This window comes from Nicotiana tabacum, chromosome 13, assembly GCF_000715075.1.
Source record: "Nicotiana tabacum cultivar K326 chromosome 13, ASM71507v2, whole genome shotgun sequence".
In the NCBI taxonomy this organism is placed as follows: domain Eukaryota; kingdom Viridiplantae; phylum Streptophyta; class Magnoliopsida; order Solanales; family Solanaceae; genus Nicotiana; species Nicotiana tabacum.
In genome coordinates, this window is record NC_134092.1 from 42712118 (window position 1) to 42730128 (window position 18011).

At 38.6% G+C, this 18011-nt stretch overlaps 1 non-coding gene across 1 annotated transcript; it reads right to left on the reverse strand.

The window, feature by feature from the left end:
• Nucleotides 1-17451: 17451 nt before the first annotated feature.
• Nucleotides 17452-17558, reverse strand: LOC142168553 (small nucleolar RNA R71). The gene has a single exon (XR_012698405.1). It is a non-coding gene; the product is annotated as a small nucleolar RNA R71 (small nucleolar RNA).
• Nucleotides 17559-18011: the final 453 nt, after the last annotated feature.

Consider the following 18011-nt stretch of genomic DNA (forward strand, 5'->3'; position numbering starts at 1 on the left):
ACACAGCCCAGTCCAGACAGAAGAGCTATGCAGACCGGAAGGTTTGCGATGTTGCATTCATGGTTGGAGAGCGGGTCTTGCTCCGGGTTTCGCCTATGAAGGGCATTATGAGGTTCGGAAAGAAGGGAAAGCTGAGCCCATAGTTTATCGGCCCATTTGAGGTATTGCGTCGCATTGGGGAGGCTACTTATGAGCTTGCCTTGCATCCCAGTCTTACAGGGTTCCACCCAGTATTTCATGTTTCTATGCTCCGGAAGTATCACGGCGATCCGGCTCATGTGTTGGATTTGAGCTCAGTCCAGTTGGAAAAGGATCTATCTTATGTCAAGGAGCCAGTGGCTATTTTAGACAGGCAAGTTCGAAAGATTAGGTCAAAGAACATAGCTTCCGTGAAGGTTCAGTGAAGGGTTCAGCCGTTTGGGAGACCGAGCATGTTATGCGTAGCCGTTATCCTCATCTTTTCACCACTTCAGGTATGTCTTTATACTCGTTCGAGGACGAACGATTATTTTAAGAAGGGAAAGATGTAACGACCCGACCGGTCGTTTTGAGAGTTATATATCTGATCCCCTATTAATTCCTTCTCCCATATCTGTTTCTGCTATTATGACTTGCCAGGAGGTTTCATTTTGGTTTTTGGAGTGTTTTGGGACACTTAGTCCCTAAATGGAGGTTTAAGCCTTATGATTTGGACCGTAGTCGGAACTGTATGTAGACGACTCCGGAATGGAGTTCCATCGATTCTGTTAGCTCCGTTAGATGATTTTGGACTTAGGGCCGTGTCCGGATAGTGTTTTAGAGGTCTATAGCTCATTTAGGCTTGAAATGGCAAAAGTCAAAGTTTTGGAGATTTGGACCGGTAGAAGAATTTTGATACCGAGGTCAAATTCCGATTCCAGAAGTTGGCATAGGTTCGTAATGTTGAATATGACTTGTGTGCAAAATTTGAAGTCAATCGGACGTGGTTTGATAAGTTTCGACATCGATTTTGGAAATTTGAAGTTTCAAGTTCATTAAGTTTGAATTGGAGGGTGATTCGTGATTTTAGCATTGTTTGATGTAATTTGAGGGCTCGACTAAGTTCGTATGGTGATTTAGGACTGGTTGGTATGTTTGTTTGAGGTCTCGGGAGCCTCAGGTGTGTTTCGAATGCCCAGCGGATCGATTTTTGGACTTTAGGGGTTGCTGATGTTTTCTGGTGTCTGAGTTCTGTTTTCCTTCAACACAATCACGTGAGGTGATCTGCGATCCCGTAAGCTAGCTGGGCGAGAGGATGGAATTGTTCTTCACATTCGCAGACAGGGGCATGCAAACGCGTAGTGAAGTGAGGTGGTGCTTCGCGAACGCAGATGGTTAAGTGGACCCTCTGCGTAGGGTTAAGTGGACCAAAGCTGGGCCACACACTTTGCTCACCGCGAACGCATAGGGTTGTTCGCGATCGTGCAAGTATGAGAGTCAGAGCATCGCGTTGTCGTGGTGTTTTACGCGTTCGCGTAGAGTTAATTTCTGGGGAAGCAAAGTTGTTCTTCGCGATCGCGAGGCTATTTTCGCGATCGCGATTAAGGAATCACTCGGCAGTATTAAACATTTCAAAAGCGAGGGTGTGGCCATTTTTATCAAAACTTGAGTTTGGGAGCTCGGATTTGGACGAGAGTTTAGGGGATTTTCAAAGATATCGATTGGGTAATGATTCTACACTTGATTTTGGTTATATCCCATTGAACTATAATTAATTTCATCATTAAATTTCGGATTTGGGTTGAAAATTGGGAAAAATGGGAAGAAGTTTTTCAACCAAGATTTTTGGGTTTTGATTGACATTTTGACATCGGATTTGGATAATTTTGGTACGAGTGAACTCGTGAGTGAATGGGTGTTAATATTTGGTGAATTTTACTCGATTCCGAGACGTGGGCCTCGGGAGGCTTTTTAGGGCGATTTTCCAATTTCTTGCTTTAGCTTTGATTTCGTTAATTAGACTAATTCTTATAGTTGTATTTGTGGTATGTAATTGATTTTGGCTAGATTTGGACCATTCGGAGCCCGATATTCGTGGAAAGAGCATTGTTACGGATTGATTGAGCTTGGTTTGAGGTAAGTGGCTTGCCTAACCTTATGTAGAGGAAATCCCCTTAGGATTTGGTACTGATTTTACTGTGTGTGCGTCGTGTACACGAGATGACGAGTGCGTACACGGGCTATTTTTTGAAAAACCTAATTTTTTTTACTGAGAAATTCCCTGTCTCCACCTTAATTGAATATACTAGCATGCGTAGTTACCTTGTTAGATTAGAATAACATGTCTACGTGCCTTATTTGCTTAATTGAACACTTTGCAGCATGCCTATTGAATTCCTACTTCTTTCCCGACTTGTACTTAGTCTAGACTGTAGATTTCTCTTACTGTACTTGTCGTTTGTAATTGATTGCGCTGTGTATTTACTTTGGGACTATGGGACGGTATCCCGGGAGATCCCCCTGCATATTTACTTTTGGGACTACGAGACGGTATCCCGGGAGATCCACCTGGATATTTACTTTTGGGACTATGGGACGGTATCCCGCGAGATCCCCCTGCACATTTACTTTGAGACTACGAGGCGGTACCTCGGGAGTTCTCCCTGCATATTTACTTTTGGGACTACGAGACGGTATCTCGGGAGATCCCTTTCGCTTAATTCCATGCACTGTTATGTTATTTCACTGTGCTTTCCTTCATTGAACCATAGTCTCTTATTTACTGCTTATTCTCCTGTTTTTATTATTATATACTAGTGGGCCTGACCTGACCTTATCACTACTCGACCGAGGTTAGGCTCGGCACTTACTGGGTACTACTGTGGTGTACTCATGCCCTTTCCAGCACATGTGTTTCATGTGAGATCCAGGTTCCTTTTACCAGCCTTATCCTTAGTTGCAGTTGTTGTTGTTTCGGAGAACTTCAAGGTACATATGCCCGTAACCGCAGATCCTCGGAGTCCCCCTTTATCCCCCTATATTGATTCTTCTCTTATTTCTATAGACACTGATATATAGAACAGTTAGAACTTCGAAGAAGCTTATGACATACAGTGTTTCGTGTCTTGGGTATGTCATGCATATTTCGAGAGTTGATTATTGTATATGCCGGGCGGCATCTTAATTGCTTATTAAAATATCTGTTACTGTTATTTGTTGAATTTTCATGTTTTTCATTTCATTTCCGCAAGTGTTAGGCTTACCTAGTCGTAGAGACTAGGTGTCGTCACGACGTTTTCACGGAGGGAGAATTTGGGTCGTGACAAGTTGGTATCAGAGCTCTAGTTTCATAGGTTTCGTGAGTCACAAGCCAGTTTATTAGAGTCTCGCGGATCGGTACGGAGACATCTGTACTTATCTTCGGGAGGCTATGGAACTGTTAGGAACAAACATACTTCTTTTGATTCCTTGTCGTGCGAGTTATTGGCATCAAATTCTAAAAATTCTCTATTTTATTCTTTCTCACATATGGTGAGGACCCGTACCGGAGGATCTGACGACCAGGCACCCGCGCCCCCTGCTAGAGCCGGTAGAGGCCGGGGTCAGGGTAGAGTACGTCCATGCAGTGCAGCCAGAGCACCCGCGTGAGCTGCCACAGAGGAGCCCCCAGCAGTTCCAGTTGGAGGGCAGGCACCGGAGATTCCTATTGTTGCACCAGCCCTCCAAAAGACTATAGCCCAGTTCATGAGCATGTTCAGCACTTTAGCTCAGGCTGGATTGATCCCTCTAGCTCCCGCCACATCTCAGGCCGGGGGAGGGACACAGACTCCCGCATCCCGTATTCCTAAGCAGAGGGTCCGAGTTGATCAAGCCCCAGAGTTCATTCCTATACCGCCAGTAGGTCCGGTGCAGCACGAGACTAGGACAGCCGCTTATGAGGCGGAGCAGCTCAGACTTGAGAGGTACAAGTACCACCCACCTACCTTCAGCGGATTAGCTACAGATGATGCTCAGGGTTTTCTGGAGGAGTGTCATCATATTCTCCGTACTATAGGCATAGCGGAGACGAGTGGGGTTTCTTTTACCACTTACCAGCTTAGAGGAGCAGCCTATCAGTGGTGGCGTACTTATGAGTTGAGTAGTCCGGATGAGGCAGTTTCACTTACATGGACTCAGTTTTCGGACATGTTTTTGAGGGAGTATGTCCCTCAGAGCCTTAGGAACTCATGGCGCGCGGAGTTTGAGCAGCTGCGCCAAGGTGCTATGACTGAGTCAGAGTATGCAGTCCGCTTCGTGATTTGGCCAGACATGTACCGGCCTTGGTTGCCACAGTTCAAGGGAGGGTTCGACAGTTCATTGAGGGACTCCACCCCAGTATCAGGATTAGTATGGTCAGGGAGATGGAGATGGATATTCCTTATCGGCAGGTTGTGAGTATTGCTAGGAGATTGGAGGGCATGCTTGCCAAAGACCGAGAGGAGAGAGAGGCCAAGAGGTCTCGAGAGACTAGTTCTTATTCTGGAGCTCGTGCCCCAGCAGCTCGCCATGGTAGGGGTTATGTGGGTCTCCCCATTCATTCAGCTCTTCCAGCCGCCGGTGGTGTTCCACCCCCTTCTAGGCCCCAGGAGCTTTATTATGCACCGCCAGTATCTAGTGTGCCTCCTGCTCGGGGTACTTTTAGCGGCAAATCCAGCAGACCTGGCCCGAGTCAGTCACAGCGGCCACGCCCTCCGATGGGTTGTTTTAAGTGTGGCGACACCTGCCATATGGTGAGGGATTGCCCCAGACTTAGGAGGGTTGCACCTCCACAGACTTCTCAGCCACCACGTGCTCCACCATGTCCTCGGGCCATGATTCTAGCACCAGCTACCGCCCCACCTGCTCAGCCAGCTCGAGGTGGAGGTCGGGGAGGTCGAGGTCGCCCTAGAGGGGGAGGCCAGGCCAGGTATTATGCTCTTCCGGCCCTTACAGAGACAGTTGCTTCCGACTCTGGCATTACAGGTATTTTTCCCGTCTGTCATAGAGATGCGTCGGTATTGTTTGACCCAGGCTCTACGTATTCCTATGTGTCCTCTTATTTTGTCCCATAATTGGGCGTATCTTGGGATTCTTTGAGTTCCCCTTTTTATGTGTCTACTCTTGTGGGAGATTCTCTTGTTGTGGACTGCATGTATCGGTCGTATTTGATTGCTCTTAGTGGTTTTGAGACCAGGGCCGATTTATTATTGCTCAGTATGGTAGATTTTGATATTATCTTAGGCATGGACTGGTTATCTCCCCATTATGCTATTCTTGATTGTCACGCTAAGACCGTGACGCTGGCTATGCCAGTTTTACCACGGTTATGATGGATCGGGACGTACGCATCGGCATTTTTATAAATTACTCTTATGAAATTGTGCATAATAATTTAAAAGAAGGCAGTATATCTGTGAGTTTTTCTGATTTGAACTGTGGCGACCCATTTGGTGAGGTCCATTATATATACTCCGATTGAAGAGGTAACTACTAGCTGAGAGTTTGAGTTATTGCCGAGAGGCGAATTTTACCACGTATTTATACTAGTTATTTCGTTTATATTCTCTGACTCATATCTGTTTACATTCTATTGTATCTATCTTATTGGATCACTAGTAAGTGTTGATGTTGACCCCTCGTCACTACTTCTCTAGGATTAGGCTAGATACTTACTGGGTATGCGTGGATTTACGTACTCATGCTACACTTGCTGCACTTTTTGTGCAGGTACATATATGTCTGGTGGTCTTTTGGGCGCAGAGGCGTGGCTATTGCGGGGACTTTACTATGAGCTGCATTTCATGTTACGATCCGCAACCTGCAGAGTCTTCATCAGAGTTATTTATATTCCTCTGTCTAATTTGTACTCCAGATAAATGTTGCATTTAATTATATTTCCTAGTTGATACTCATGCACTTATGACAACGGATTTTGGGGGTTCCTACGGGTCGTTCATTATTGTAATTCGTGTAAATTCTATTTCATAATATTTAATGAATAAAAAAATGACTTTAAAGTACTAAAATTAGTAATTAAGTGATCAATCACTGTTGGCTTGCCTAACGGCGGTGTTAGGCGCCATCACGACCTTGAGTGGATTTTGGGTCGTGACATATATATATATATATATATATATATATATATATATATATATATATATGTGTGTGTGTGTGTGTGTGTGTGTGTGTGTGTGTGTGTGTGTGTGTGTGTGTATGTATGTGTGTGTGTGTGTGTGTATATGTATGTGTGTGTGTGTGTGTGTGTGTGTGTGTGTGTATATATATATATTACAATTTACGATGTTAAATCAATTAAATATTGTGTACATATATGTATATATTAATTTCTCAGCACGTGCGTTGCACGTGTATGTCAAGTCATATTGTCCATGATATATAAAATAATCTCAATATTTATTAAAATAAAGTTAAGAGTAATTAATTATACATGAAAGAAAAAAGTATAAGATCTTATGAATGTGCATCGTAGTATGGTGGCTTATTTATAGAAGTAAAGATAATTGGATATCGTTTCAACCTACGTAATGAACAATCAAAGTTTGATTAGATACATATGATCTTTATTTTTTTTTATTTTATAAAGTACAAACATGTAATGAATTGTATCTTATATAATACCTTTAATGGACGATATTCATGGTAAATGTCCGTTTCATCTGTTTAGGTTGCTCTATCATAACAAAAACTCTTGTTGTTGAAATAGATATCTCTCTGAAAAGTGTAACTTAAAGTTAGCCATATGAGAAAACACATTACAACAACAACAACAACAACCTAGTATAATCCCACTAGTGGGGTCTAGGGAGGGTAGTTTGTACGCAGACCTTACCCCTACCCTGAGGTAGAGAGGCTGTTTCCGATAGACTCTCGGCTCCCTCCCTCCAAGAACTCCCCACCTTACTCTTGTGAGAAAACACATTGTGGTAAATATATTCTAACATTGAAAATTGATTAATTCTCTGCCGTTAGTAAATGCCAAACATAAACATATAAAAATATGTATCACGCTAGGCCATAAAATATGATACAATACATAAATATGTTGGCATAATACCTATAAATTGAGACTCTAACATCACAAAACCAAGGATTTGATTGTTTTCACCGTCATTCTAAGCAATATTTTCCCATAAAATAACAATTGTATGATCAACACCTATATTTTAAAATTATAAATTGCAAATATTACATTAATTTGTTCATATGGTACATCAAATGAACATTTTTCATGAAAAATTGTAATTTTAATTTATCTTTAATTTGTAAATATTATTTCTCTTCTCATGTTCCGTCACATTCCAAGAAATAACTTCATATTATTAACATGCAATCCACATTTTAAAAATATGATATTTCACGCATTGATAGGTATGAAATAATTATGTACAAACATAATTCATAAATTCCTATGAAGAATTATCAAAGATAATGTCGTCACTAAATTTATCGCCTCTTTCAATGATACAAAATCGTTTGAAATTTTTTCGGGGAAAGTAATTATTGAAAAATATTGCTTGGATCTTTATCCCCTACTAAAGATTTAACCAGCCCTTAATGACATAATTAAATATATAATTTCAAATAAAGATCTCCCTTGTTATAAAATAAAGACAGTAAAGTAAAGACAAATATAGAGAGAAACTGATATATTATTCAAACTTCAAACTTATGTACATAATGAGCTGAATTCTCCTCTATTTATAGAAGAAAGGAAGCTGTTGTGTAAGCTGCTACTGCAAGCTGCTGTGTAAGCTGCTTGTAAGCTGCTGTGTAAGCTGTTACTCTAAGCTGTTGTGCCAGATATAGATAATCTCCATAACGGAGTACCGAAATAATAAGCTTTTTCAGGAGGCTTATTTCCAATGGAGTACTAAATAGATAAACATATTTACGGTGAAGTTTCATATGGATAAGCTTCTTCTGGAAGTTTATTTACAACGGAGTACTAAATGAACATCCATAATATAATATATTTATAACACTCCCCCTTGGATATTCATTACAAGATAATGTGCCTTATTAAAACCTTACTAGGAAAAAATCCTGTGAAAAAAAATCCTAGTGAAGGAAAAAGAGTACACATATTTAGTAATACGCATTGCTAGCTGCCTCATTAAAAACCTTATAAGGAAAACCCTGTGGGAAAAAATCTTAATAAGGAAAAAAGAGTACATCGCGTATTTTACTCCCCCTGATGAAAATCTTATTTCAAATATTTAAGTCTCCGTATTCCAATCTTATATACCATCTTCTTAAAAGTTGAAGTTGGTAAAGATTTAGTGAATAAATATGTCGGATTGTCACTTGAACGGATTTATTGCACATCAATGTCACTATTTTTCTGAAGATCGTGTGTATAGAATAACTTTGGTGAAATGTGTTTCGTTCTATTACCTTTTATAAATCCTCCCTTTAATTGGGCTATGCATGCAGCATTGTATTCGCATAAAATTGTGGGTCTTATCTCATATTCCAAATCATATTTTTCTCGAATAAAATAAATTATTGATCTCAACCATACGCATTCCCTACTTGCTTCATGAATAGCTATTATTTCAGCATGATTTAAGAAGTAACAACAATAGATTGCTTTGTGGAGCGCCATGATATGATAGTACCTCCACATGTAAAAACGTACCCGGTTTGAGATCTAGATTTATGGGGATCAGATAAATAACATGCATCTACATAACCAACAAGATCCGCACTATCTTTGTTAGCATAAAACAAACTCATATCAAGAGTTCCCTTTAAATATCGCAATATATGCTTAATCCCGTTCCAATGTCTCCGTGTAGGAGAAGAACTATATCTTGCTAGTAAATTAACAGAAAATGCTATGTCAGGCCTTGTAGCATTAGCAAGATACATTAGTACACCAATTGCACTGAGATAGGGTACTTCGGGATCAAGGAGTCCCTCATCCTCTTCTGGAGGTCGGAACAAATCTTTATTCACTTCAAGTGATCGAGCAACTATTGGTGTACTCAATGCGTGCGTTTTGTCCATGTAAAAGCGTTTTAAGACCCTTTCTGTATAGGCAGATTGATGGATAAAGATCTCGTCCGCTAAATATTCAATTTGCAGACCAAGACAAAGTTTTGTCTTTCCAAGATCTTTCATCTCAAATTCTTTCTTAAGATATTCAATTTCCTTTTGGAACTTTTCTGAAGTTCCAACAAGATTTATGTCATCAACATAAACAGCAAGTATAACATATTCTGAAGCCATTTTTTTTATAAAAATACATGGACAAATAACATCATTTATGTAACCCTATTTCAGCAAATATTCACTTAGGCGATTATACCACATGCGCCCAGATTGCTTTAAACCGTACAAAGATCTTTGTAATCTGATTGAGTACATTTCCCAAGATTTTGAATATGCTTCAGGCATTTTAAATCCTTCATGGATTTTCATGTAAATTTTATTATCAAGTGACCCGTACAGATAAGATGTAACCACATCCATTAGATGTATTTCATGCCTTTCACGTAAGGCTAAATTGATGAGATATCGAAATGTTATGGCATCCATAACTGGTGAATATGTTTCTTCATAATCGTCTCCAGGTCGTTGTGAGAATCCTTGTGCAACAAGGCGGGCCTTGTATCTTTCAACTTCATTTTTATCATTCCTTTTTCACACAAAAACCCATTTATGACCAACTGGCTTTATACCAGCAGGTGTTTGGACTACTGGTCTAAAGACCTCTCTTTTAGCAAGTTACTTTAATTCCGATTGAATTGACTCTTGCAATTTTAGCCAATCAGATCTTTGTCGACATTCTTTGACAGATCGCGGTTCAAGATTCTCACTATCTTGCATAATGTTAAGTGCAACATTATATGCAAATATATTATCCACCACTATTTCAGATAGATTTAAATTATTCACATCACCAGTAGAACTTATTAAAAGTTCCTCACTCACTTGAGCCTCGGGTTCATTGATTTCTTCAGGAATCTCAGAACTAATCAGATCTTGGGTCTATTCAGAAGATCTCTTCATAATATCATTTTGATCATTTGTCGATTTTCTTTTTCTAGGATTTCGATCCTTAGAACCCAAAAGCGAAGCTTTAGGTTCACTAGCTCTCATGCTAGTAGATGGTCCTGCTGGGACATCAATTTGGATAGGCATATTCTCTGCAGGGATATGCGACTTAGTTATCCTTTTCAAATCAGTAAATGTGTCTGGCATTTGATTTGCTATATTTTATAAATGGATGATCTTCTGGACCTCCTGATTACATATAGGGGTACGTGGATCAAAATGAGATAACGATAAAACTTTCCACACAATTTCTCTTTTGATTTCCTTTATCTCTCTCCCTAATTGTGAGAAATTTGTTTTATCAAACCGATAATCTGCAAATCGAACAGTAAATAAATCTTCCGTCAATGGTTCAAGATAGCGAATAATAGAGGGTGATTCAAACCCGACATATATTCCTAACCTTCTCTGCGGGCCCATCTTACTGCGTTGTGGTGATGCTACTGGCACATATACAGCACATCCAAAAATTCGTAGATGAGCAATATCTGGTTCATGACCAAAAACTAATTGTGACGGAGAATATTTATTATAATGTGTCGGTCTGAGACGGATAAGTGATGCTGCATGCAAGATAGCATGGCCCCAAACGGTAGTGGACAATTTTATTTTCATAAGTAGTGGTCTTGCTATTAATTGTAGGCGTTTAATAAATGACTCTGCAAGGCCATTGTGAGTATGAACATGAGCTACAGGATGTTCAACTTTTATCCCAACTGATAGACAGTAATCATCAAAAGCTTGAGATGAGAATTCTCCAGCATTATCAAGGCGAATAGCCTTTATAGGATAATCTGGGAATTGTGCCCTTAATCGAATTATTTGGGCTAATAGCTTTGCAAACGCCAGGTTGCGAGATGATAGTAGGCACACATGAGACCATCTTGAAGATGCATCTATTAGGACCATAAAATATCTAAACAACCCACTTGGTGGGTGAATAGGTCAACATATATCCCCATGTATACGTTCTAAAAAGGCATGGGATTCAATGTCAACCTTCATTGGTGATGGTCTAGTGATCATTTTGCCTTGATAACAAGCATCACAAGAAAATTCATTATTTGTAAGAATCTTCAGGTTCTTTAATGGATGTCCACTCGAATTTTCAGTAATTCGTCTCATCATTATTGATCCAGGATGGCCCAAACGGCCATGCCAAAGCACAAAAATATTTGAATCAGTAAACTTCTGGTTTACGATAGAGTGTGCTTCAACTGTACTAATCTTTGAATAGTATAAGCTAGAAGATAAAGTTGGTAACTTTTCTACAATGCACTTCTGGCCAAAAACATTCTTTGTAATACAAAGATATTCCATATTCATTTCATCAGTCGTCTCAATATGATACCCATTTCGGCAGATATTTATAAAACTCATCAAGTTTCTTCGGGACTTGGAGGAGAATAATGCATTATCTATTATAAGTTTTGTTCCTTTAGACAGAAATATAATGGTTCTTCCAGAACCTTCAATCAAACTTATATTACGAGAAATTGTTGAAATATTTTTTTTTTCCTTATGCAAATAAGAAAAGTATTTCTGATCCTTGAATATGGCATGAGTTATTCCACTATCAATCACACAAATATCTTCATGATTGGTCTTTGATATAAGCATAATTTGAGGATTATCTATATTCTTCAAAATGACATAAATAAAATATGTTATAGTAAATATTATTATCAAAGCATAACTTTTATTTATGTACAATAATTACATAACCATACTATCTATTACAAATAACCAAAATTAAAATATTTATATTTCTACAGATTCACCACCGATCATATGACTTGTTTCTCCTTCTGGGAGTGCAAAGTAATCAGCTATATCCAAATGCATGAAGTCTAAATTATCTTCAGAAATAAAATTTGCTTCAGCATTTTTCTCTGTCTTCTTTAGGGAGGCTTGATACAGCTCAACCAGGTGCTTTGGCGTACGACATGTACGTGACCAATGCCCTTTTTCCCACATCTATAGCATGCATTTTCTGGCTTTGCTGCTTACACCGCTTCATGCTTTTGTTCCTTCCTTTTTCATTGTTGGTGGTGAGGAGGGTTCTTTGGTGCATTGTTATTACTACGATTAGAGTTTCCTCCCCGATCACGGCCATGACCACGACTGGGGCCACGTCCTTTTTCACGCTTAGTTTGGTGGAAGTTCGTCTCATTCACTTCAGGGAATGGACAAGAACCAGTAGGTCGGCTTTCATGATTTTTCATTAATAGCCCATTATGTTGCTCGGCTACAAGAAGATGTGAGATAAGTTCAGAATACTTTTTGAATTCCATCTCTCGATATTGTGCTGCAAGAGCATATTCGAGGCATGAAAAATGCTGAAAGTTTTCTCCAACATATCATGATCAGTAATATTATCACCACATAGTTTCAATTGGGAAATAATTCTGAACATAGCAGAATTATACTCACTGCTAGATTTAAAATCTTGTAGCCTTAGATGAGTCCACTCATAACGTGCATGTGGAAGAACGACCGTCTTCAGGTGGTCATATCTATCTTTCAAATTATTCCACAGTATGACTGGATATTTAACAGTAAGATATTCCATTTTCAGGCCCTCATCAAGGTGATGGCGTAGGAATATTATTGCTTTGGTACGGTCTTGGTTTGATGCCTGATTTTTATCTTTGATGGTGTCTGCCAGACCCATCGCATCAAGATGAATTTCGGCATCAAGCACCCAAGACATGTAGCTTTTTCCCGATATATCCAGGGCTACAAACTCAAGTTTAAAAAAGATTTGACATTATTTAGAACAAGAAAGTTCATACCTCTGATACTTTCAAAGTATTTTCTCGAGATGGCAGAGTCTCGTGCTGATAACGTGTTATAAAATAAAGACAGTAAAATAAAGACAAGTATAGAGAGAAACTGATATATTATTCAAACTTCAAACTTATGTACATAATGAACTGAATTCTCCTCTATTTATAGAAGAAAGGAAGCTGATGTGTAAGCTGCTACTACAAGCTGTTGTGTAAGCTGCTACTGCAAGCTGCTGTGTAAGCTGCTACTCTAAGTTGTTGTGCCAGATATAGATTATCTTCTACCATGGGTAATATTTATCCATAACGGAGTACCGAAAGGATAAGCTTCTTCAGAAGGCTTATTTCCAATGGAGTACTAAATAGATAAACAGATTTACGGCAGAGTCTCATATGGATAAAATTCTTCAGGAAGCTTATTTACAACGGAGTACTAAATGAACATCCATAATATAATATATTTATAACATCCCTCGACAAGAGACTCGTATAAAACCACCAAAAAGAGCTCGCTCAACAAGAGTCAACCTTTGCAGAAGAATCTATGCAAAGCTCAAACATATTCGTGCTACCAAATTTTAAGAAAAGACTACTGAGAGCTATAACTAACTAAAACAATTACAGTACTTAATTTTCCAACGGCACTACAGCAGTATATAGCCACATGGAGAAAGGAAAAGAAAACAAAGTCGAATTCAAGGAAGCTAGAAGTCAAAAGGAGAAACTTATAGTATATGGAACCTGAAAGAAATTGCTACTCAATTTTTAGGCCTTTTGAAAGTAGTACTCGATCGGTTCAATTTATTCGAACCTTTTCGAAGTACAAGAATCAAATTGATTAATTTTCGATGCAAATTCTAACATAGAATTTTTAAATTTTTTGAAATAAAGTTTACATATTTAGAAACTGCATAAAAATACTATAAGTCATAATAACTAACTATTTAAAATATTTAAAAATATTTACATAAAACATGATCAAAGAAAAATCTTGTTTAACTCCCCAAATAATAAAATGAACATTTTTTTAAAACGGAGTGAGTATTTATTTATTTATTTTAAATAATAATAAAATTTCAGTCTCATCTATGTCAATATTACTCCTCTATCAAAAGCCAAAGAACTATTCATCTAAAATGATGTCAAAGCATCCACTTACTCCAAAACCAAAAGATGATGACTCCTATATATGCATAGTGTTTAAAAGAGGATTTGGGGTTATAGTGCAATCAAATTCGATTGATGTAATTAACATGACACATTACCTTCAAGAAAATTGCATTCGAGGCTTATATTTATAGACTATATCTCCTGTGGGTTGAAGACCAACCAAAGCAAATAAGTGTTGTCTCAGAATTATCTGAAAAATTCGTTCTACCTATCCAAAACCTATGCCAGAATAATTTAAATAAATATGACAAATTTATTGTAAATGGGGGAGAAATAAAGAAAGGGAAAAACATAACAAAGAAACAATATGTGCCAGAGGAAAAGAATAAGACGAAGAAATCCAAGTAGTAAATCTGATCTCAACTACTGGAGTAGATTAGTTTAATTGAATAACCAACTATACTCAAAATATACACTTGTTTACCCTAAAAACGGATAACAATTAAATTTATATGTGGTTTTAAGGACACGTGATTTTACTCATTCATTCTCCCTCAATATTGTTTACCACCCTGAGAATCTGCTCGGCGAAAGTTTCAACAGTACTATCAATATCTGTGCATTTAATTATCTAACTCATCAACATCTAGAAGAACGGTAGATATACACTGGACTTGCACTTGGTGATCTTCATGAGACATTGGCGCCTAGAATAGATAGGTTCGTAAATATAATATTTACGACTGTTTATGAACCGTTGCTTAGGGATGATTGGTTTTTCGTTTTTCTTTCTTTTTTTTAATTTATTTTTTAAGTAGAATATTCATGTTTTTAGAAGGGCATTTTGGTAATTCAACTCTGAGGTTTCCACTTTTATACTTCTTTTGATGCAATGACTATTTATTTTAACTGTGTATTTTTATTTTTTTAGGTAAAATCTGTAAATACACACACACACACACACACATATATATATATATATAATAAATTTCAAACTATGTATTTATTTAAAAGCTATTTATTGACTTTACCGACCGACTTCGGTCTGTATTTTACTTAAATTAATTTTTTTATAAAATTGAAATACTGACCGATTTCGGTCGAAAATGTGTGGTCGAACATTCCATTAAAAACTTAAATGTACCGACCGCAATTTCCGACCGAAGTCGGTCGTAAACTTTTAATATATGCCTACCACATATGGGTTTCTTCCCCGTTTCTCTCTTTTCTCTTTCTCTCATTCTCTCTTCCATAGTCATACCCTTCCCAAATCCCATCCAAAATCAACTCATCACTCCCTTCTCATCCAAAATCAATCCCCCCCTCCCAATTTCGTCTCTGCTCGTCCGTCGTTGGTCCCACCAGTGTCGCGCCACCATTGATCGTCCGTCAGCCACTGCTATTTTCTCCCAAAATCATACCCCTTTCCTCTCTTTGACAGTTAGTTATCTATATTTGTTAATTTTAGTTATTTAAACCCTTTAGATTTAGAGTTTACTGATAGTAGGCTATATTTATGCAATTTAGACACTATTTATACTCTAATTTAGCGGCACTTTATTGATATTTAAATGCTAAAAGATAACAAAATGCTCTAATTAAGAATTTGATGCTTTGTAGGAGCTACTCCGAGCTAGGAGGGAGCTAACGAGTGTTTCGGAGTCAACATGGAGTGTGAAAGGCCAATCGAAGGTTAGCCCGGTCGAAAAGGATAGAGAAAAGCAAGCGAGACGACCCCTCCAAGTGCGCGGCCGCGAAGTGGACCGCGAATTGGCCCGCGAACTCAAGGCAGTGAGGTAGTGAAAAACCGCGGCCGGATCCGCGGTCGAATCCGCGGCCGCGGACGGGCGGACGAAAGCCAAACACGCAGGGTGAACCTATATGAAGCCTAAACTCGCCCAGAAGTCAGATATAGCTGGTTTTAGAAGATTTTAGAGGCAAGAACAAGGGAGAGAAGACGGATAATTTTCTAAGAGTTTTTATCTTCTTTTTCATACTTCTATTTGTTGATTATGAATTATTTTAGTGATTTGTTTTCCATTAGTATGAGTAGCTAAATCTATTATCTAGGGTTGATGGAACCAATTGTTGGATGAAGTCTTGACTCAATTTTGTTATAATTGATCCGTGTTTGTTCTATGATTTTTCAACTACGTATTGTATTGTGGTTAATTAAAAGGGCCCTTGATTAATCGTGTCCAGTTACCTTGTGTTGCTTGAGAAAGAACACTTGGTTAGATTATTGTTGAACAACACCACTTTTGGGTAAGTTAAGAGATTAATTACTTGAATTTAAAAGTGAGGTTAGAAATAACGAAGCTTTGGTGGGATAATTCTGAGTTACATAAATTGTTAACTAGAGTAGTTCGAGAGAATGCTTCTAGTAAATTATCGTAATTGATCGAGAGATAATTACGGTAGCCCGAAACTCATAATCCTCATAGAGTATTACGGCGAGATTATAGCTAAAGAGTTAAGAATTAATCTGGCAATTGGGAAAATCAATAGCCCTAGATCCTTTTACCCTTGAATTCAACTTTAGTCTTGATTATTGCTAATTTTATTGTCATTTTTCCTTAGCTAAATAAATTCCACTGATTATTCATAAAACCCTTGCATCCCGAAGTTGTCTGAGCTTATCATTAGCATTATTTAAAGTTGTAGTAAATAGGCTAGTTCCCTGTGGGATTCGACTCCGGACTTGAACCGGGTTATATTTGCAGCGACCGCTTAGTCCTTTTTACAAGGCATAGTTGGGCGTGATCAAATTTTGGCGTTGTTGTCGGGGAGCTAACGGTGTTATTTATTACAACTTAGAAGAATTGCTAGGATTCTTAGTTTAGATCAATTTCTTACGGCGTTTAAATTTTTCCATTGAAATTCTAACGTTTGAATTCTCCTGTGACTCAGGTGTATGCCTAGAAGCTGTTCGAGAACTGGTGAACTTTTTGAAGGACTCTCAGACCCCGAGAAAGCATTCAGGGGATTAAATTGAGCCAACAAGAAGAACAAATAGTTACAACAAAAATATACACTCGAAATTGAAATGGGCAACGTGGACGATGTCAACGAAAACAATCGGAATAATCGGGTTGACCCAAACAATGGAGTGGTGGCACCTCTTGTGCCAGAAGCTGCTCTTTATGATTGGGCACAACCAACTACTGATAACCTAGCCACCGCCATTGTTGTACCTCATATACAAGTGGAGACATTGCAGATCACCAACAATATGTTGCATCTGTTGCAAAATAAGGGACTGTTCTTCGGGTCATACATTGAAGGCCCACAACATCTGAAGAATTTCCTATCAATATGTGTGACCCAAAGATAGCCGAATGTGACTCCTGAAGCCATCAAGCTATTACTGTTTCCATTCTCTGTGATTGGAGAGGCTCAAACTTGGCTGAATTCGCTCCCAATAAACTCTATTGACACTTGAGAAGAATTAGTCAAACAGTTCTTAAACAAGTTTTATCCTTCCAACAAGAATAAAAGGCAGATTGATGAGATATTGTAGTTCAGGCAGAAACCAACTGAGACCTTGCAAGAAACCTGGGAGAGGTTCAAGGGTATGCTAGTGAAGTGTCCACACCATGGCACTCCAGATCAGATACTGGGACAGAGATTCTACATGGGTTTAGCAGACAGTTTGAAGGCCAATGTAGATGCTTCAGCTGGGGGTGCATTTTTGAGCAAGACATTCACAGAGTGCAATATTCTTCTTGACAAGATGGCTTAAAATTCAGGCTGGATGGCTAGAGGTACGACACTTACACCAATAGTGCATTCTGTTGCTCTTGACCCAAACAATTCCCATGCAGAGAACATAGCCACTCTCATGACTCAGATGAGCATACTGACAAAGAAAATTGATGAGATGGGTACAAAGCAAGTGCACATTATTGATACAACAAATGGAGGATTGTGTACTCCTTGCATAAACCAGTCATATGTGTGCTCGTGGAGTGGAGAGAATGACAACCAGGGCTTCAGAGAAGACATGAATTATGTCAATAATTTTGGAGGTCAGAGGCAAGGTGGGCAACAATGGGG